Source organism: Mesoplodon bidens, assembly GCF_964165515.1.
Source record: "Mesoplodon bidens genome assembly, chromosome: 1".
NCBI lineage: Eukaryota > Metazoa > Chordata > Mammalia > Artiodactyla > Ziphiidae > Mesoplodon > Mesoplodon bidens.
In genome coordinates, this window is record NC_138176.1 from 224,815,052 (window position 1) to 224,837,402 (window position 22,351).

A 22,351-nucleotide genomic window follows, 5' to 3' on the forward strand; every position below is an offset into this window, starting at 1 on the left:
AAGGGAACTGACAAAGAATTATTTGCATGTAATGAACTTAGTGAAGTTAATAATATGGTTTGCTTTGTGAATATGCCAAGCAGAGAACAGAGCCCCGAGGTAAGAAATGAAGGCCTGGATGGAGAACGCCCTTAGAGGCCCTGCTCATCTATATTAGTGCTACCAAACAGGGGACCGCAATTGGTACTTGTCTGTGAACTGTTTGTTAAAGGGGGATAAGGAGATAGAACTTGCACTAGAAAGTAAATCAATACACTGCTTCCTTCACTGAGAAAGTCTCACCACGCCCCCGCAATAAAAAAGTTAGCTGAATTAAACATGTGTTGAGTGACTTTGCATAGCACTGCTTACAGCACAATCTGAAAGTCTTAGAAAAAAAACTGAACATAATAAAAAGGATCATAAAAGTAAGGAGAAGCTCACTAAATAAAAACTTTGTGTCTGTCAATTCTATTTAAGGTCAGGCCTTAAATTATATCCATAACTGTATCCTTCGTTTTCCCTTACCTCTGGCATAGTAGACCTAGCTATGATGCTGACAAGGTAAAGGAGGAAAAGTCTCTTAATTCAGAAAACATGCGTAAGACATTAACATTCTTTTACAATGAAGGGGTTGCACTAGATCAGGTGTTTTCAACTGAAGGTGATTTTGCCCCCCATGTAGCATCTGGCAAAAACCAAGAAATTTTGATTCTCACAGCTGGGACCCAGCAGGGTTGGGGTGGGGGAGGGATACACTACTGGCATTTAGTGGATAGAGACTAGGGATACTGGTAAACATCCTATGATGCACACAACTACCCACCCCGCTCCAACAAACAAAATCCAGTCCAAAAAATTCCAACAGTGCTGAGGCTGTGAAACCCTGCACTGGATAATCTCTAAAGTCCCTTTCATCTCTAACATTCTCTGATTCTTTATTTTGATGTTTAGAAGAATTGTATTCATTTTAGTGATCTAATGACAAGTGGGCAAAAGTAACTTCTTCAGCTAATATCAATTTCTATAGTGAAATATATTTAGGCTATAAAAAAATAGGGTAACAGGGCTTCCCTGGTGGCACAGTGGTTGAGAATCTGCCTGCTAATGCAGGGGACGTGGGTTCGAGCCCTGGTCTGGGAGGATCCCACATGCCACGGAGCAACTGGGCCCGTGAGCCACAACTACTGAGCCTGCGTGTCTGGAGCTTGTGCTCCGCAACGAAAGAGGCCGCAATGGTGAGAGGCCCGCGCACCGCAATGAAGAGTGGCCGCCACTTGCCACAACTAGAGAAAGCCCTCGCACAGAAATGAAGACTCAACACAGCAAAAAAATAATTAATTAATTAATAAACTCCTACCCCCAACATCTTCTAAAAAAAAAAAAATAGGGTAACATAATTTCAGTATAAATTCAAAAACTGAAATGATTACAATGCCCAACAAACTTCCATAATGTTGATAATTTATCTGATTGAATAAAAAAAATTAACAGGAGAAAAAAAGCCAGAAACTTCTGCCTAAAATGACTTATTTTTCTCTATCAGCTATTTGTCTAATCCAGTTGTATAAAAAGCAGAAAAACATTCAAGAAATAGGTTAAGTCACCACCTCTGTCCCGGTCTAACACAGAACCTTAAGCAGGGTTCTATATTCTGGGCTTTTGGTTTTTGTTTGTTTGTTTTTACAGAGTGGTACCTGAAGGCTACAACCAAGAATGGCACGAAAATATGAAGGTTTATCGTATTTCTTGAGGTCTTTAAACTTTCCTACAGTTAAAAAAAATGCTACCATGAAAACAGTTTTACTCTAATATTCTATATGAGTATTCTGCAAATTCTTTAAGTCGAATGACTATTCCTTTTAGGTACATTTTATATTGTACTGCAAATTTTTTTGTTAAAGTACTAACTCAAAAGAATATATATCTTATTGCAAATAAAAATTATTTCCGGATAATTTCTAATGCTTGGTTGCTTAATGATATCACTGTGACTAAGATTCACCAGGGCCACTATGCTTTGGTGAAAGAAAAGACCAAAGATTCTCACAAAGGATGTCAGTCATGCCCCTGGAATTATACCCTTCTATTTCATCTGTTCCAACTTTCTCAGCTGGCATGTGCATACTTGAAAAGAAAAAAAGAAAACCTCAAGTTCCCAGCATGGTCTTTTGTCTTCAGTCCTTTTTGCAGAAAGAAGTGATCTTGTCTCTGCATCTCCCACTATAGTTTTGTTGAGTGGTTGCAAAAGCACTTATCCCCAAGTACTTGGATATGGCTCTTAATCTAAATCATTAGATCTTTTATGTTCAGAGCCATAAACAAATAGGGTTTTGTAAGCCTTATATAAATATTAATGACTACATGCTAAGCATCAGAGGCAAAATGGGCAATCAGGATTTTTATTTAAATTTAAAGATGCAGGATAGAAATGTCAAGCCAATAGGCGGAAACTACAGACTCGATCTCAAAAGGAAATATGGATAACTGAAAAAGTAACAGGGAAGTTTCCAAGTGTATCAGAACGAGTAATGAAACCCAAATAAAACAATAATGGTATACTTACAGAACAAGTAAACTTGTTTTGACCTATTAGTAAAATGTAGTATTTAAGGGCAAAGTCTCTGATGTCCCAGCTCTGCCTATGACATCCGTAACTTTATACATTTTGATTTCCTTGTTGGTAAAACAGGACTTTAAAAATACTTAGCTTCATAGAGTTAGTATGAGTATTAAATGAATCTGCATGTTCATATGTTTGCCCAGTGCCTGACATGGAGCATGCACTTAATGTCCATTGACTATTATTCAGAAAAATGATATAGAAATACTCAAAGGTCTAGACCAATGGTTGTCAAACTACAGCCTGGTCCACAAGCCAAATCCAGCTAGCCACCTGTTTTTTTGTTTGTTTGTTTGTTTGTCTTTTTGCGGTACGCGGGCCTCTCACTGCTGTGGCCTCTCCCGCTGCGGAGCACAGGCTCCGAACGCGCAGGCTCAGCGGCCATGGCTCACGGGCCCAGCCACCCCGCGGCACGCGGGATCCTCCCGGATCGGGGCACGAACCCGTGTCCCCTACATCGGCAGGCGGGCTCCCAACCACTGCGCCACCAGGGAAGCCCACCACCTGTTTTTATAAATGGTTTTCTTGGAACACAGCCATGCCCCATTTATTTATGCATTGTCTAAGGCTGTTTTTGCCCTTCAACAGCAAAGTTGAGCCTTTGTCACATAGACCATATGGCCTGCAAAGCCTAAAATATTTACTATCTAGACCTTTAGTGTTTCTAAGGATCTGTTGCCCTGAAAAAACAAAAGACAATAAACATGCATCAAGAAGCAGAACACAAGTCCCCTCTGCTTTCACATGTCCAAAAGTTTTCGGGAAGTTCTTCTCCTAAAGGGTTTTGATTTGAAAGGGGCGGGGGGGAACGAGACTGGTGAAAGAGAGAGAACAAGCACATCCTATAGGGATGAAAGGAAAAAAAGCCTTTCTTCAAATACTGGGTTCTTGCCACTGAAAGCCACTGTCATGGTTGTTGTCTCTTTTAGGGGGTTAAAATAAGACCATTTTGAAAGTGTTCTTGAGAGACTATACAGAGTTCTGATTAAGAGCACAAACACTGGAGCTAGGCTTCTTGGGTTCAAATCCTGGCTCTACCATTAACTAGCTAGCTTGGAAAATTAATTAATCTCTCTGTAGTCAAGGATCAAACAAATAAGTAAAAGCACCTCCTACTTAACATCAGTAGTCCATTCCTAAAAACTGAATGTTGTATGCTCACCAGACTGCATTATTTTTAAATAAGAAAATCCCTTATGTGTGTGTGCCCCACCTCACACACCCCACCCACTACTTACACACATCTACAAGACCACTACATCCTGACTCCACAATAACTCGTTACATACAACACTAACCCTTCCTATGTGTGTGCCAGTCCTGGCTGGGGCTTTCAGCACAATGCTGTCACCTTCCAAAAAAAAAAACAAAACCTAAAGCAGTAAAACTGTGCCTATTTATAATTGTAAAGTATCATTTTAGGATTTAGATGTTCAAAATATCTCTTTCTCATCACTAAACATCATTAACACGTTTATTAAAAACAGCTGCTTTATATGAAGTAACATCTTTTCCATTCAGTTGCTTTTCTCGGTTGCTCTGCTATGTCACTACTTTCTTCAACACTTTCTCCTTGTTCAGGTTTAGGCAAAACAAGGCCTCAATACAAAAGGCAGAGTGGAAACATGTTCAGAACCAGCGCACAATGACAGAGAGAGGCTGGCACTGAGCAGGAGCCCGTGAGGCCCACCCTGGAGCCCACAGCATTTAAGACGCCCAACATCTTGGCTTTGTGAGAAGTCGGCTCGCAGTTCTGACTCTCCACCCTTCTGCAATAACTCCAGGCTTTTTCTACACATCGCGGGTTTTTTTACATGTATGGAGCTTGGTGAATGTAAATATAAATTTTTCCCATATAAACGCTGCCTGAGAGATATGTACACTACGAAGTCTGAGTATGAAAAACCAAAATATAAGCTGCCAACCGCACCCCCGCAACCCTCCTCGGACCCCACCCCACGCCCGTTACTCACCAGTTTCCCGCCCTCACAGCCTCCTCGCCCGTCCCGCCTCCTCAGCTTCCGGGAGCCTTCACCTTCCGGTGGGGCCAAGCCCCACCCCCAGCACGGCTCCTCCCGCCCGCGCCCTTCCCAGCCCGACTTCTCGGCCCTGCAGCCGCGTGGGCCGCTCTCTTGCCGCGGCCGCGGAGCGATATGGGGTCAGAGCTTCCAAGGCCTTAACCTTCCACCCCCGGCGCAGGCTTCCAGGGCTTGACAACGCCTGAGGACACTGCCTCCTGTTTGCAGGAGCTTTGTCAAGCCCCGGAATGGTGTCTCTCAAAGGCAAAGAGGCCTTCCGCTGCTTTCGAAGGGGGACACAGCTACAGATAACAGCAATGGCCATTGCCAGACCTCAGATATAGCTGTAGTTCACCAAGATGATGGACAGAGAGCTTCATAAACTTCAGAGGTAGCCTGGTCAGCTCGAAAGTCTGTGGAGGCCTGCGGCCTGTTAATCTGATAGCCCAGGACTACTAGAAAATGGATGCGAAGAATTTGGTAACTGCTGGAAATAGGAACCACAGATCTATGCGTCACCTCAATGTCAGAACTCCACCTCTAGGTTCCCCCTTTTGCCTACACACTGGAGGACAGCTTCCCCACTCTGAACTCCCACGGGCACCCCTTGGGGTCATGCCTAAAGAGATGACCAAAGAAACTGTTGCAAGTAACAGACTGGTGCTTTCTAGTTCTGTGATGCTCTGTTCTCTGCCTCACTGACCAACTCTTCCATGATTAAGGAGTTGGGAGCCCAGGAGAAGCCAGACACCCTTTCTCATTGCTCTAGGTACCCCAAGTTCCAACTTTTCAGGGCATGTTCTCAATCCCACCTCACACACCCCACCTGCTACAAACACACCTCTGCACAATCACTATGTCCTGACTCCACAAGAACCAGTTCCATAGGACACTAACCCTTCTTATGTGAGTGTCAGTCTTAGCTGGGGCTTTCTGCAGGATGCTGACTCCTGAAAATGAGTTTTTAAAAGTTGGGAATACAGAATTAGGTTTGCATATTAAAAGCTTATTTATTTATTTATTTGTCAGACTTCTGGGGGCTACCATGATCTATGCCATCTGTTATTGGTCTAGGGTTAAAACAGAAATGAGAGAAAAATCTGTCAGAAAATAATGGAGTCAGACCTGCAATGTTGCAGAGTTGGTGGGGGGGCAGGGGGGGCGGAGGGGAGTATGCTCTCTAGGTTTGGTGGCATTCAGGAGCTTCAGCAAAGGACAACAGCATGGTGCAGGCAGCTGGAAAACCCTGGGCCATTAGTTTAGGTCCTCTCACTCTCCAGTCTCTCCTCTTGTGAGACCCTGAGCCTCATCTCCATGGGGAATTGATATCACTTTCCTCGTCACTCCCTGCCACTCTTCCCCCCGCCATTGCCATTGCCCTCCTATTCCCACATCAATAAACTCAGTCCCAGAATCTGATTAAGTGTTAGCCCTGCAGGGGTTAGGGTTGGGACGTCCTAAGTCTCCCTAAATGCCAGGTGCCCACTTGTAGAAGGAAGAAAATATCAATGGAAAAGGCTGAGAATTCACCTCACATTCTCTTTGCCACGATGTTTACCTTTTGCCATTTTTTGAGAACATTCCCAAACAGGACATAAAAGGTGACATGAAACAAAAATTTCTTTTCGTTCACAAAGATCATTTTTCATGAAATATTTATGGTACTTAAAATTTCAGTTTAGCACAAAATGACTTTTGCTCTAACTATGAAAATAAATGCTTAATCCAAATTTTCTTTGTTCATAGCACCCTTAGCATTCCAGTAATCTTTTTATAGCACCTATAGGTCAAATGAAATACCTAACAGTTTTGTTTATTAAGTAGTTAGGTCTATTCAACTTAATAGGGATTTATACACTAAGAAAATAGTCTGGAAAAATAAAAAACACAAATGGAAAGAAAATATTTTTATTTTACTCTTAAATAGCAACAATTACTTACTATTGGGATGTGTGAGCTTTGGGGCACAGAAGATTCTCCAGTCTTAGAATCAGATTGCACACCACCACCTTCGTTTCCTGATCCATATGGATTTTTACTTGTTATATTTTTTCTCAAAGGAACCACCAAAAACACAGCCCTGCAAAGGTATGGTGTCACCAAAAGAAATGTAGCACTCTCTCATATATTGAAACTGTGAGCTACCTCAGGCTAATAGTCTGTATGATTTCTGACAGATGACAGGTATCACTGTGTTTCTTTGAATATTGTAACTATCCTTCAGTAACCTTGTGGGTTCATTCCAGTACTTCAGGGTGTCTCAGTACACAGTGTGAGAACCATGGATTTAAACTCTATCAAATGAGGCATAATTACATGACACTGTGAACAAATTTATCCAACAGGAGAGTGTGTGTGATGAGAGTTTGCAGTTATATTTATGTTTACAACTTAGGGTGCCACGTTGGTTACAGGAACAATTCTTACACCCTCACAGTAAGTTGATGCTCTCAGGGTTAAATGTCCGTCACACCTTTTATAGATCTAAGATGTTTTAACTCCTCTAGGTAGGCACATTTTCTAGATCCCAGGTTTCATTTTCTAACTCAGTTTACTTAAGGAAAAGAATATCATGGAAAGATATTATTAATTACTAAATGTAGGATTATTCCTTGCCTGTACCTAGGGTGTGGGATTGTTTTGTCATGTGTGCCAATCAATCTGAATTATCAAGTTAAAATAATGCTATGATGTCAAAAGCTGATTTTAGAATTCTATTGCAGCTTATTTTGAAGAGAACCATGAAAGCAGAATAAATATATGGACATTTTTACTAATTCTGAATTTTATACATCCCTGATTCATGTGCACTTATGTGAGTTTGAATGTCTTGTACATAAAAAGGAAAGACCATATTTATTTTAAACTATAACTCAGAGGATATCATGCCATAGCTCTTCACACTGTCATCATTCACATACTAAAAAAAAGATATTACTCCTTTTCAGAGACACCAAGTATATTTAAATTAAACGTTAAACGTGTTTACATTATGATGGGACCGTGTGCAGCAAATACAAAGCTAAGTCATAAGTAATTCAGAGGGGTGTTAAGTTTCTTGTCTCTGAGTTGATCCAAACAATCACAGCTGCATTTTAATGAATAGGACTTTACACAAGTCTACTGAAAGGCTTGTATTTCTTCTCAATCCTCCAAATGATCTTTTGAAGCATTTGCGGTTGATATTGCAAACAGTTTTTTTATTTATCATTTCGCTTCAGGCTTGAACATGATTATTTTTCTGTTTATTCTCCAATATGACTCTAGCTCACTGGTACTGACTAATTCTTTGAACAGGTAAATAATCCAATTACATAATTTCCATTTTTCGATGTGTAGAAAGATGTGATAGGATTTAATTTGTCCTACTGTATGCAGTTATGAAACCTGACATCAGTAGAATCTATATTTGTAAGCATTTTCTAGAAGACAGACCAAGGAATAATTACTAATATGATCCTTTTCACTGTACCCTCTTTCAAGCCCTTTGAGATTTCTGTTCTGGGCTTTTATTTTTGCCTTCAGAGCTGGTGCATGTTCAACCTGCCTGCCTCACACTGTTCAGGAACTGGAGGGCTCTCACAGAGATTGTGCTATAAAAGAATGGAAACAGGAAACAGCTCATGCTATTTAGTTTCTAACATTTAAAATCAGAAGTGCAAAATGAAATTGGAAGATTCTCCAAGAACATCACCTTTCTTAAATAAAATGAAAAAAAAAATTACACAACAACAACCAAAACACAAGAGGTGTTCTGCCTGTGAAATACTCACCCAGGAGACTTTCTGTAAAGTTCTTAGACCAGTGTCCAGCATAGAGTAATTAGCACTAGGTAAGTGTGTATTGTTATCATTATCTTTCATTGTTATTGCTGGCTAATTTCTGCCTCCCTTCAATGCATGAAAGGCTGAGATGGCAAGAATTAAGAGGAATGGAAAATATCTCAGATTCTTTCACAACAGTATCTATGTTATACACATAGTGGTGGAAGGAAGATAGAGTAAGTCAAGAAAGAAAGTTGTTCCCTATATCCCTCCCTCTGAAAACCTCTTTATACTCCTTCATAAAGATCACTGCCGTTTCTAATAATTATTGTGGGAGAACACAATGGTTCAGCTGTTGATATACCTATGTACTTTTTCAAGGGTGGGACCTAAGAAACAGAGTCACCATCAATATGTTGCTCTTTGTGGCTTTCATACCTAGCCCCCCAGGAATAACATGAGATGGGAAACAGATCCATACCTTACCCTGTTTCTTCCCACAATCTCTTCACTTTCACCCCATCTAGAATATTCCATTCATTTCCCAAGGTCCTCTTCAGAGTAGGAATTTTCCTCTGTATTTGGTGGTAGCTCCTTTTCCTACAGGTGAAAAGTGTTTCACATATCTTCAAAATCAAAAGACACTGGATAAGACTTGCAAAAATACACAGGCCAACTTTCCAGTATGAGATGCCAATGGTCCCATCTTCATCCCCTGAATCACTACCTCACTGTCCTCTCCTTTCCCATGGAGTCAGGAGTACTGCCCAGCAAATCTTACCTGGGTAAGGGCCTTCTTCTCTGGCTCTGATTCCTATCAACCCAAATCAGGAGTAGGCAATCAACAGCTGGCAATAATTATTTTAGTGACTTACCCTGATGTGTCTTATCTTGTTTGGGTCAGTGTCTTTATGGTGAGTGGTAATAGAAAAGTAGCATTCCACTGCTTTACTGGGCAGGCCCCAAATCTCAATGCTTTTGGTCCCCTTTAGCTGTTAGCAAAACACGTGTATAGGTGAGCAGTAATTTGCCTGTCCATATCACTATAAGAAACAGTAATGTCTAACCCAGTGGTTCTCAAAACTTTTGGTCTCTTTAAAATTATTGCATAGCCCAAAGACTTTTGTTTATGTGGGTAATATTTATTGATATTTATCTATGAAAAATTAAAACTGAGAATTTTTTAAAACAATAGAATACAAGCCTACATTCCATTAGTCACCACAGTAATGATATTATTACTGTACACTTATGAAGAAAAGTTACTGGGGGCTTTAGGAGTGCCCTCATACCTAAAGATATGACACATCCTCCATCAGGCAACAAAGGGTTGGTCTTTTTAGAAATCCTCAGGGCTAAGTATGAACATTAAAGTCACTCTCTGTATCTCCATCTTCCTAATATATCTTGGATAATTATGGGGAAATTATGATGCTTAGAAAATTCTAGTAAGGATGCAAACTTAAAATCTTCCCTCATGAGTAGTTACTTCCCAGAAGCTTGAAGGCCACCTACAAAATCTCTCCAAATCCAGCTATATCTCAATTCGCTGATACCATCAAGCCAGACATGATCTCTGAAACTCCTCATCCATATTCCATGTGCCAATTCTCTCACAAAGACACTGACAGTGTCCCAAGTTTAGGCCTTCTCCCAATATTTTCAGGACCTGCAGTAAAAGCATACCTGGAAACCCAACTTTCATGGCCCACCACCCTTCTCTTTCCACTCACAGGTTTTCTTACAATGTACAGGACCTCACACACATCCATATGCACATCACAACCCACAAAACCAACCTACAGAGTCTCCTAATAACTTCCAACCTTTGAGATATCAGATTTATTCTGGGATTTTTGTGGAAGAGAAGAGAATGCCACCTTGTTCAGTTCTGTGTCACATTTTTTCACCTGCATCCCCAGACAGCTCTGTTTATGCTACAAACCTCAAGAAAAAGTCTCTCTTGTAGAGTTCTGAAAATTTCTGAACCTCTCTTCCCTGACTATAAAGCCCAAACCCAATGAAATAGGGGCAAACATCATACCACATGCGTCACCCGTTCATTTCAACCCCTCATGTCTCATATAAAACAAAATCTGAAAAAAAAAATGTGCATTCGTGTGAATGACTGTAAATAGATATAAAGTTTAAAGAGTGAGGTAAATAAAGGACCTGTGCCTAGTTACAAAGGTATTACAGAGCGCGATCTGAAGCCTGGTTTTGGATAAATGAAACCAACATAATATATAATAGCGACAAATCAAAAGCCCTTTGTGTTCAAGTGTTTTAGGCTTGAAGGAGTAAGACAAATGTCCAGATGTGAAGAGATCACCGACCAAATAGCCCCTAGAGCTTTGTATGCAAAGTCTACCACTTCTACTTCTATTAGTGTTCTTGTCACCATAGATTCCAGGGATATACGTGTCACCTGCAAGTGCTCTGGCCCACACGAGGACAAAACCTTCAGAAGTACATGCCGAGGCAAGGTTAGATATTCTAGAGACTTACTGGGGGAAACACTGGTGGAGGAAAAACTGCTGAGAGACTTGCAGGAGGCTAAGAGCGCCTCAGATATCAATGTAGTTCTGACTGCGGTAAAGGACAGCAGGAAGAAAGTGAGGAATTACCCAACCTCAGGTCACATCCTCTCACTCCCCCTCCCCATGCACAGAATATTAGGGGAGCCTGACCATTTTTTGTTCAGTCTTGTCTCTGTAAATGGATTCTCTCATATCCATACCCTGACATTCATTTTCTCCTCTGGAACCTTCACTCTTGGTCATTTTTCTAACTCCTGGCTAGGATTTGGAGAAGCCTGCAGAGACTTCACTGCAGCAGGGGGAGGGGAAACCAGGGTGTTTTCAATACAGTAACACAGAATGAGATGCATAAATGTGTTTCCAACCACAAAATGATATACAACTTACTAATACCAATTTAAATCACTTTTACATGGATCTCTGATTTAGATGGTCCAAGACTCCAATCTCCTTCCCTTCATTCCAATAATAAAAAGAGTTAATTAGAAGAAAATATAAGAAAGTGTCTTAAGCCCCCTTTACACTAGACTGAATGCTCTATATGGGGTGATCACTGATGGCTAGTACATTGGAATCAATATAGTAATTAAAACTTAGAGCCATTTCATATAATGTGTGTCAGGGTGAGAACAATCATCAGCAATGAACCACCAGTTCTGAATCAGAGAAAACCAAATTATAACACTGCTTAGTTTTTAGGGCTTTGACTAGGGCCAGAGTCATTTATGGTGAGATGACAAATAAGTTACAGCAGCTGGTCACCTTTTAACAGGTTGGCAGCTCTAGTTATTAGAAAAGTCAAGTCATCTTATAGAGAACAGTACATAAATTCCAGAAAAATCCTGGACATAAACATCTTGGATCTACTTATTTTATATGAACTGGCAGAGCCCTTTAAAGGAAATTGGATTAAAATGATCATGAAGAAGTGGAAAATTTCTGTTAAGCCATACAATTTGCCGATTACCAAAAGTGAACATCAAAAAGATTACATCTCTCAACCGTGACCATGCAACAAAAATAAAAGAAAGATGAATAAACCACACATTTTTAAAAGCAACAAGACAATACAAACAAAACAAACAAAAAACCACTTTTTAAACCTGATCTTGGGTATAGTGAAGTTTACTAAACAAAGTGGAGAGAAACTCCAAAGCAAAAACTTGGTTCTGTAAAACAAGCTGTTTGGAAAACAGGTGCTCAATGCACTTTGCAGCAGAAAAAAGATTCTTGTATTTACTCCTGTGTTGAGACACAAAAGTTTTTTTGTCTGGATATAGTCATTGCTGTTTTTGTACTACTTTTAATATACAGACTTAATAAGAAATAATACCTACCAAATGTCTATCAACTAAATTTTTGCATTTTAAAAAATAATCCAAAGTCAATTTTCATGAACCAATTTTAAATTCCTAGAATATAAGCAGTGAGTCTCCTCAGATACTTATCATTTTTACCATTGTGTTATACAACCAATTCCTCAGGGAAAAAAATTAAACTATTTTCTTTCATTTTACTATTTTACTAAGGTTTATACTTACAAACTCTTGCATATTATATATTTTTCTCTAATATATTTGGTAAAGGTCTCTGTTTCTTTTTAGCCAATTCACATTAAACTATTTGAATAGTCACTTTTACTAATAACAAATTTTGGATATACATAAACAACTGCGGAACATAAATTCTGACCCTGGGGCAACCAGGTAGAGGTGGAGCTGCAATATTTTCTTAGCACTCCCTCATCAACCTTAAAGGATGATTTCTTCAAATAATTATATAACTAGGAAGAGTTGTTAATGAAAGACCCCAAATGTGTGCCCACATCTCTTAGTCACCTATTAAGCTCCTGGTTTATTTTCTTCTTCCTGATAAGATTAAGAATATCAGTGTCCATTTTGTATGGGTCTCAGATTGTCTAATACTGAAACTATGGGGCATAGGAAATAGACCTTGGGAAAATAATTTCCAAAATAATTAAACCCAAAGAAATGTTGAATCACCTCTTACCTTTCATAAGACTCCAAAAGTATTACATTAAAAATAAGAGGGGCCTCCCTGGTGGCGCAGTGGTTGGGAGTCCGCCTGCCGATGCAGGGGATGCGGGTTCGTGCCCCGGTCCGGGAGGATCCCGTGTGCCGCGGAGCGGCTGGGCCCGTGAGCCGTGGCCGCTGAGCCTGCGCGTCCGGAGCCTGTGCTCTGCAACGGGAGAGGCCACAACAGTGAGAGGCCCTCGTACCGCAAAAAAAAAAAAAAAGAGTAGAATAGATAGCTAGTGGGAAGCAGCCGCATAGCACAGGGAGATCAGCTCGGTGCTTTGTGACCACCTAGAGGGGTGGGATAGGGAGGGTGGGAGGGAGGGAGATGCGAGGGGGAAGGGATATGGGAACATATGTGTGTGTGTGACTGATTCACTTTGTTATGAAGCAGAAACTAGCACACCATTGTAAAGCAATTATAAAAAAAATGATACTACAAAGCCTAAAAAGAGTTTGCAACACAGAGCACAAGAACAAAAAAAACTCAAGTATTGTTCAGGCAGACTTCAGAACCAGAATTAATCCATAGGTCAGGTCATAGTGAGAAGAGTCTCTGTTACTTACGTGAGAGTCAGTGGGAATTGCGTGTGGCTCTGGGAGACCTGTTTATTTACAACAGGAAAAAATGTTAAAGCCTGTAAGTGAGACTAAAGGAGGCAAAGTACAACTCTCCAAGGTAAACAGGAGTGGAAAGAGATATATGGACTGGAGATCAGAGCAGCATCCCCAATCCTCAAAGGAGAAAATGATGTCATGCAAAATAACGGGCTGGTGTATGGTGTGGGGTCGAGGTAGAAGCCCAGTCCAAGGTGCAGTGTTGTGACCCAAGGGTCATTAAGGAAGTTTAGAGGACTTGCCTAGGTGCCCCAGATCTTGGGGTCTGGTAGACAACAAGACTTAATTCTTTAAAATTTCAGCTTTATTAAGGTACAATTGACAAATAAAATTGTAAAATATTTAAAGGGTGATTTGATACATGCAATAAGACTTAATTCTAAAATCTGATAGTGGTGCTGAAGCTGATCAGACACCTATTGGCCACATCAGGTCTGTATAGTAAGTAGGACAGCCTTGGGTCCCACTGATGAATACATCCACAGGGGTTGGAGAACAGAGGGCCAGGAGAAGCAACTCACAGTCTCTAAAAGCACAAAGTAAGAAATATGGTTAGAGGGAGCCATATCCTAGAGGATTTTGAAAAGCGGGCCAAGAAGTTGAGACTTGATTCAGGATTATGTACGAATAACCCTAAGGGCACTGAGGTGTCATAATAACATGATGGAAGCGGCATACAACAATATGAACATCAGAGTTTTGTTCCACTATTTCACATTTTAATTACCCACTCTTAATTCCATTTCCATAGCTATAGTGCCCATGCATATTCCCCCATCATATTCTTACTTATTCTTTTTGTAGAAACATAGTGGCCTACCTGATTTAGAGAAGAATCACCCAGCTCCCAAGCCCAAGAGGATATTTCTTACAGTTACACAAAAACCATAATGATGTCAGAGAATTCATTTGACTCAGGGTCCCCAGAGTGTCAAAGACTGACCTTTTTGCTGCAGCTGGCTGCTGCTTTGTATGGGGTGATACATTTAGGGAGCTTGAAAAGTTCATCAATTATGTCCATCACCAGTCTTCTCTCTTAATATCTGCTACAACAGATTTGCTGAATAGTCAGTGAAAGCACTTCTACCTCTGAATTAGCAATGGTGACATCTCTGCCTAAGTTAGAGAAAATTCTAGATTCTTTTCCGCCCAAGTCTGCTCCTCCCTTGGTCTTCACTCTCTCAGTAAATGACATCACTTTCCACCTGTTAAGCAGGATACGTGGAATATATGTGGAAGTCATCTTTGACTACTCACTGCCTCTTCATCTCACATTAAATCCATTATCAAGGTCTTGTTGGCTCTTTTCTTTTTTTACACATCATAAATCTGACCACTTTTCACTACCACTCTCTCTATCACCCTAGTCCAAGATCCTTCATCTCTTACCATAGTTCCTTAAATAGACTGCAAAGATGACCCCTTGCTTCAATCTTTCCCCCTGTGGTAGACAACGCTAGTTGTCTGCAATAACAATTCTGCCTTTCTTTCTTACTAATGGACTCCTGATCTTGTCCAGGGATACAAAATAAGCAGCTCAATAAGCACCTTCTGTGCTCCTCTTGTAGCTAAAGATAGCCATTTGACCCAGTTCTAGCCAAAGAGAAATGCTCAGAGTAATCTCGAGTAGAGCTTCCAAAAGAGCGTTTCAGAAAGAGCAGGCTAATAACCACACTTTGCTCTCCTTCTATTTCCTTCCAGGAATGTGGCCATTATATTCAGAAGTGAAACAGCTGTACTGCAACCAAGAAATAACAGTCACAGGACTGTGCACAGGAAAGGGGAGGAAGTCTGGATCCTTGATGATATCCCTGAACCCGACTAGGACGGACAGCCAAGTCTCAGGGTTCTAATTGTGTGAGACAAATAAAACCCTGGCTTGTTTTGGGCACAGTTTGTAGGGTTCTCTGCTGTTTTCAGCTGAAAACACTCTTTTTTTTTTTAACATCTTTATTGGAGTATAATTCCTTTACAATGTTGTGTTAGTTTCTGCTGTATAACAAAGTGAATCAGCTATACATATACATATATCCCCATATCCCCTCCCTCTTGCATCTCCCTCCCACCCTCCTTATCCCACCCCTTTAGGTGGTCACAAAGCACCAAGCTGATCTCCCTGTGCTATGCAGCTGCTTCCCATTAGCTATCTATTTTACATTTGGTAGTGTATATATGTCCATGCCACTCTCTCACTTTGTCCCAGCTTACCCTTCCCCCTCCCCGTGTCCTCAAGTCCATTCTCTACGTCTGCGTCTTTATTCCTATCCTGCCCCTAGGTTCTTCAGAAACTTTTTTTATTTTTTAGATACCATATATATGTGTTAGCATACAGTATTTGTTTTTCTCTTTCTGACTTACTTCACTCTGTATGACAGACTCTAGGTCCATCCACCTCACTACAAATAACTCAATTTCATTTTTTTATGACTGAGTAATATTCCATTGTACACATGTGCCACATCTTCTTTTTCCATTCATCTGTTGATGGACACTTAGGTTGCTTCCATGTCCCGGCTATTGTAAATAGAACTGCAATGAACATTGTGGTACATGACTCTTTTTGAATTATGGTTTTCTCAGGGTATATGCCCAGTAGTGAGATTGCTGGGTTGTACGGTAGTTCTATTTTCAGTTTTTTAAGGAACCTCCAGAGTGTTCTCCATAGTGGCTGTATCAATTTACACTCCCACCAACAGTGCAAGAGGGTTCCGTTTTCTCCACACCCTCTCCCGCATTTAATGTTTGTAGATTTTTTTGATGATGGCCATTCTGACCAGTGTGAGATGATATCTCATTGTAGTTTTGATTTGCATTTCTCTAATGATTAATGATGTTGAGCATTCTTTCATGTGTTTGTTGGCAGTCGGTATATCTTCTTTGGAGAAATGTCTATTTAGGTCTTCTGCCCAGTTTTGGATTGGGTTGTTTGTTTTTTTTTTATATTGAGCTGCATTGAGAACACTCTTAATAGATAAAACTCCCTTTTGTTCAAGCTTCCAGGTAATAGCCAACATGAACTTTGCAAAGACTGTCTTTGCATCAAACTCAGAGAAAATTCCAAACTCCTTATATGGCCTGAAAGGCATTATAAGGTCTAGCCTCTGACTATCTTCCTCTCTTTTGTCACCCCTCCTTTTGGTACACTAGTCTTTCTGCCACTAAAACAATGTATGTTGTTTTGAAGTAAAGGAGATTATTTTAAGAGTAGAACCAACACTTTTCTCCTTTAAGTATCCTCCATCCATCTCCCAAAGGACCAACATATTCTTAGCTCCTTTATGTACATTTCACCACTTTTTGTACCAAACTATGCCTTCCTCACCCATATTGGGTGAGACCAGGAGTTAGAAAGGACCACTGTGTCACCTTCTAAAGTTCTTTTCTCTGGCTTCCTCGACTTCTACAACCTTCCTCTCCATCTTTATTTTGGGCACTGCTGGGTCATCCTATTGCGAAGACCCTCAAAAAGCTATCCACCTTGGGGACTTCCTTGGTGGCACAGTGGTTAAGAATCCATCTGCCAATGAAGGGGATGCGGGTTCGATCCCTGGTCCGAGAAGATCCCACATGCCGCGGAGCAATTAAGCCCGTGTGCCACAGCTGTTGAAGCCTGCGCTCTAGAGCACGTGAGCCACAACTACTGAGCCCACGTGCTGCAACTACTGAAGCCCGCCCACCTAGAGCCCGTGCTCCGCAAGAGAAGCCACCGCAACGAGAAGCCCGCGCACCGCGACAAAGAGTAGCCCCTGCTCTCTGCAACTAGAGAAAGCCCGCGCACAGCAGTGAAGACCCAGTGCAGCCAAAAAATAAATAAAATTTAAAAAAAAGAAACGCTTGGGCTTCCCTGGTGGCGCAGTGGTTGAGAGTCCTCCTGCCAATGCAGAGGACACGGGTTCGTGCCCCGGTCCGGGAAGATCCCACATGCCGCAGAGTGGCTGGGCCCGTGAGCCAGGGCTGCTGAGCCTGTGCTCAGGAGCCTGTCCGGAGCCTGTGCTCCGCAACGGGAGAGGCCACAACAGTGAGAGGCCCGCGTACCAAAAGAAAAAGAAACGCTTAAAAAAAAAAAGACTAAAAAAAAATAAAAAGCTATCCACCTTGAATGCTTGAATGCAAAATGCCTATATCTGGCCCCTTAATTTCATTAATAGAGAAATTGCTTATTCAACTTTTCAGCTTCTAATCTTTGGATTTGTCCAAAGAATGTCTAAAATGGCACTCAATTCAGATGATACATCTCCTAAATATATGAGAATTCTCCTCACCAGAATGCTAAGGCTACTTGTGCAATTTACATCTCTGAGTTGGATTGATTGTGGTGCTAAGATGGTACTTTCAATAGTCCTGTGAACTTATTATATATTGTAGGGTTCATTGAAATAAAGCTGAAGGACTTTATTATGGTATATGTTGAGTCTTACAAGATTTAAGGATCATAGCACAATTCTGATTAAGAATCTCAAATTTTTCTGCTTCAACATAGAATTAAAGAATATTAATCCTAAAAATTAGATTGTCTGAAATCAAACTTTTCAATACTCTTCCCAAGTAGTCATTTTGCATACAGAGCTTCTCAGGTCCAAGGTGGAAGGTGAATTCAATACCATAGTGGACTTATCATCAAGTGGCCATGCACTCCCTCCTTTTTGTACAGCTTCTTGTCAACTGAACAGCACCCTCACTGCCTAAAGATGCACTAGAGTAGTGAGTGATAAATAGGAAAGAAACAAGCAGTTCTTCAGCATTCCTCCACTGGGGTAAAAAGTATTCTCACTAACCCAACTATGAGTTACTCAACTACAGTAACAAAACAAAAGGTGAACCAGCATACACACAGAGTACTAACCAGGAGCTGCATTCCATGGTACTCCAGGGTTTCTACATACAGTTTAATTCCTTTCTGAAAACATATGTAACTATTTTTAAAATCATAATCTAAGCCACATGGACACTTGAATGTATCAAATAGAAATTTTTAACACTTGAAGACCTCTGATTGATGAATTAACTTCTGCTGCCTGGTTCATTTATTTTATTTAAGAACTAAGCTTCCTTGAAGTCTTACTTATATACAGTTAATTTCGCCATTTTTAACTGAACAATTTGATACATTTTAGCAAATGTATGCAGTCATGTTACCACCACAGCAATCATGATATAGAATGTTTCTACCACCTTCCAAAGTTCCCATATGGTCATCTGCAGTGAACCCCTACTCCTGCCCTCTGGCCCTTACTAAGCACTAATTTGCTTTTTATCACTACTGGTTTGCCTTTTCTGGAATTTCATGTACATGGAATTATACAGAATGTAGTATCTTGTGTCTAACTTCTTCCACTTAGCAAAATGTTTCTGAGATTCATGCTTGTTGTTGTGTGTATCAACACATTTATTTTAATGCTGAATAGTATTTCATTGTCTAGATATATCACTGGTAGCTTATCCATTCACCAGTTGGAGCTATTATAAATAGAGCATCTATGAATATTTGAGTATGAGTCTTGAAGTGGGCATATGTTTTGATTTTCCTTGAGTAAGTACAATGCTTTTTCTAAAAATACAGTCCTATCCACGTCTACACTTGTTACAATTTTTGTACAAGAACTCCACAATAATACGGGTGCATCTGCTCTCATCAGTGTATAATATGCAATTTTGCAATAACAAGTGAATACGTTAAGATGGAGCTTTATAGATTTCAGCTGCTTCTTACCTGACTTGTGCTTGTGTTAAGGAAGGGGGATATTTAGTTAATAGTGCTACTGATTCAACCTCAAAAAAATTCACAATTATTTCTTCTTTGTAACAGCTTTATTGAGTGTAATCTCTCTGCAATAAACTCTATGTATTTAAAGTACAAAATTTGATAAGTTTTGACATATGCATACACTCATGAATCCAGCACCACAAACAGGACAATGAACATATCCATCACTACCAAAATTGTGATTATGTCCCTGTGTCATCCTCCTCTGGTGCCTCCACACAGTGCCCAGGCAACCACTGATTTGCTTTTGGTCACTAGACAATAGCTTGCATTTTCTACAGTTTTATATAAATAAAGTCATACGTATATACTCTTCTCTCTGAAATTTTTCACAGCATAATTATTTTAAAATTCATCCATGTCACTACACATATCAATATTTCGTTCCTTTTATTATTTTTTAAAATTTATTTCTCATTGAGGTAAAATCGATATATAACGTATTAGTTTCGGGTATGCAACATAACGATTCAATATTTGTACACACTGTAAAATGATCACCACAATAAGTTTATATCACCTTATGTAGTTAAATTTCTTTTCTTTCTTGTGATGAGAACTCTTAAGATCTACCTTTTTAGCAACTTGCAAATATGCAATATAGTATTATTAACTATTGTCACAATGCTGTACATTATATTCCTAGGACTTATTTATTTTAAAACTGAAAGTTTGTATCTTTTGACCCCCTTCACCCATTTCTCCCACTCTCCACATTTTCCTTTTAATTGCTGATATATGTTCATTGTATGTATATACCACAACTTGTTTATCCATTCACCTATTAATGGACATTTGGTTGTTTTTAGTTTGGGGCTATCATAAATAAAGTTGCTATGAAGGTTTGTGTGCAAATATTTGAGTGAATGTATGTTTTAATTTGGTAAATACCTAGGAGTGGAATAACTCCATGACACAGGACTTTTATTTTTAACATTTTAAGAAAGTCATAAAATTGATTTTCACCATTTTCCATTCCCACCAACAGTAAATGGAAGCTCCAGTGGCTACACATCCCACTAACACTTGGTATGGTAAGGCTTTTATTAATTATGGCCATTCTGGTGAGTGTATAGTGTGATCTCAGTTTGAATTCCCTACCCCCCAAAAAAATGATTTGATCATATTTTCATGGGTTAATATGCCATCCATATATCGTCTATAGTAAGAATCTTTACCTACTTTTATTGCATTGATGTCTTCTTATTGATGAGTTATAAGAATTCTTTCTGTATTCTAGAATCAAGTCTTTGTTAGATATATTTTTACAACTATTTCCTTCTAGTCTGTCACTTTTATTTACATTTTCATCAATATTTTCTGAGGAGTAAAAGTTCTTAATTTTGATGATGTCCAGTGAATTGAATTTTCCCTTTAAAAAATCTTCCTAAAACTCACAGCCACTAGTATTTTCTCTAATGTTTTCTTTCAGAGATTTTAGGGTTTCACTTCTTACACTAACTTCAATTAATGTTTTAATATGTTGCAGCTAAAGGTCAAATGATCTTTGTTTTTGTTTGTTTGTTGTTTTGTTTGTACATGGCTATCCAGTTGTTCCACTACGATTTGTTGAAAAGACTGTCCTTTCCCCCATTAAATTGCCTTGGAAACTGTGGAAAATCAATTGACCATATATGCGTGGGTCTATTTCTGAATGGTCCAATCTATGCTAATGATCTATTTGTCTCCATGTCATTATCATATGGTCTTGATTACTGTAGATTTATGATGGGTCTGTCCCCCAATTTTGAACTTTTTCAGAGTTGTTTTGGTTGTTCTAGGTAAAATTTCCACATAAAATTTAGAGTCTGCTTACCATTTTGTATAAAAAAAATACTATTAGAATTTTGAATAGGACTGCATTGAATATATAAATTTGGGGAGAATTGGCATCTTAATAATTTTGGGTCATTAGATACATAAATTAAATATATTTCTCCATTTATTTGGTCCTCCCTTTATTTATCTCAGGAATGTCTTACAGACTCATTGTACAGGTCTTCCACATTTTTGTCACATTTATCCCCAATTATTTCTTTTTTTTATGATATTAAAATTGGTAGTTTTTTCTTTTCAATTTCTCAATGTTCTTTGCCAATACAGAGAAATATAATTGATTTTTGTTCATTGCTCTTGAATCTTGTATCTTTGCTAAACGACTTTCCTAGCACTGACTAGAAAATGTTGAATGAAAAAATTGAATAGTTCTGTAGCGCTGGAAAGTACTGAAATATCAGAGAACTGATGAGAATGGACATACTTGCTTGGTTCCTGATCAAAAGGAAAACATTCAATTTTTATCAATAAGTATGATATTGGCCGTGGTTTTTCATAGATGCTGTTTATCAGGTTCAGGAAGTTCCTTTATTTACCAAGTTTTCTGAGAGTTTTTATCAGGAATATATGTTGGACTTTGTCAAAAGCTTTTTCTACATCTATTGAGATGATCATTTTGTGGGGAGGGGGTTCTCTTCATATGGTCAGTCACATTGATTGATTATTTTTCCAACTTTACATTCCAGAGGTAAACCTAGCTGGTCATGAAGTATTATTCTTTTTATTGTATTTTCCTTTTATGTTGTTGGGTTCACTCTACCAAATCCTTTTGCATAGACGCAAAAAAGTATTTTTGCATCTATGTTTATAATCTAATACTAATTCATATTAATCTGCAGTTTTCTTTGCTTAGAATGTCTTTGTCTGATTTTAGCATCAGTGTAATGCTGGCTTAGAATGAATTGGGAGCTTTTCCCTCTTTTTTAATGATCTAGAAAAGTTTATGTATAAATAGTATCATTTCTTCTTTAAAAGTTTGGTAGAATTCACATGCAATGCTATGAAGGTCTGTAGTTTTCTTTGTGGGAAAGGTTTTTATCTACAAGTTCAATTTTTTAATAGATATAGGGTTATTCAAGACATATAATTCTTCTTGAGTGCACTTGGTAGTTTGTATGTTTCAAAAAATTTCTCAATTTCTTCTAAATCATTGAATTTATGTTCATAAAGTTT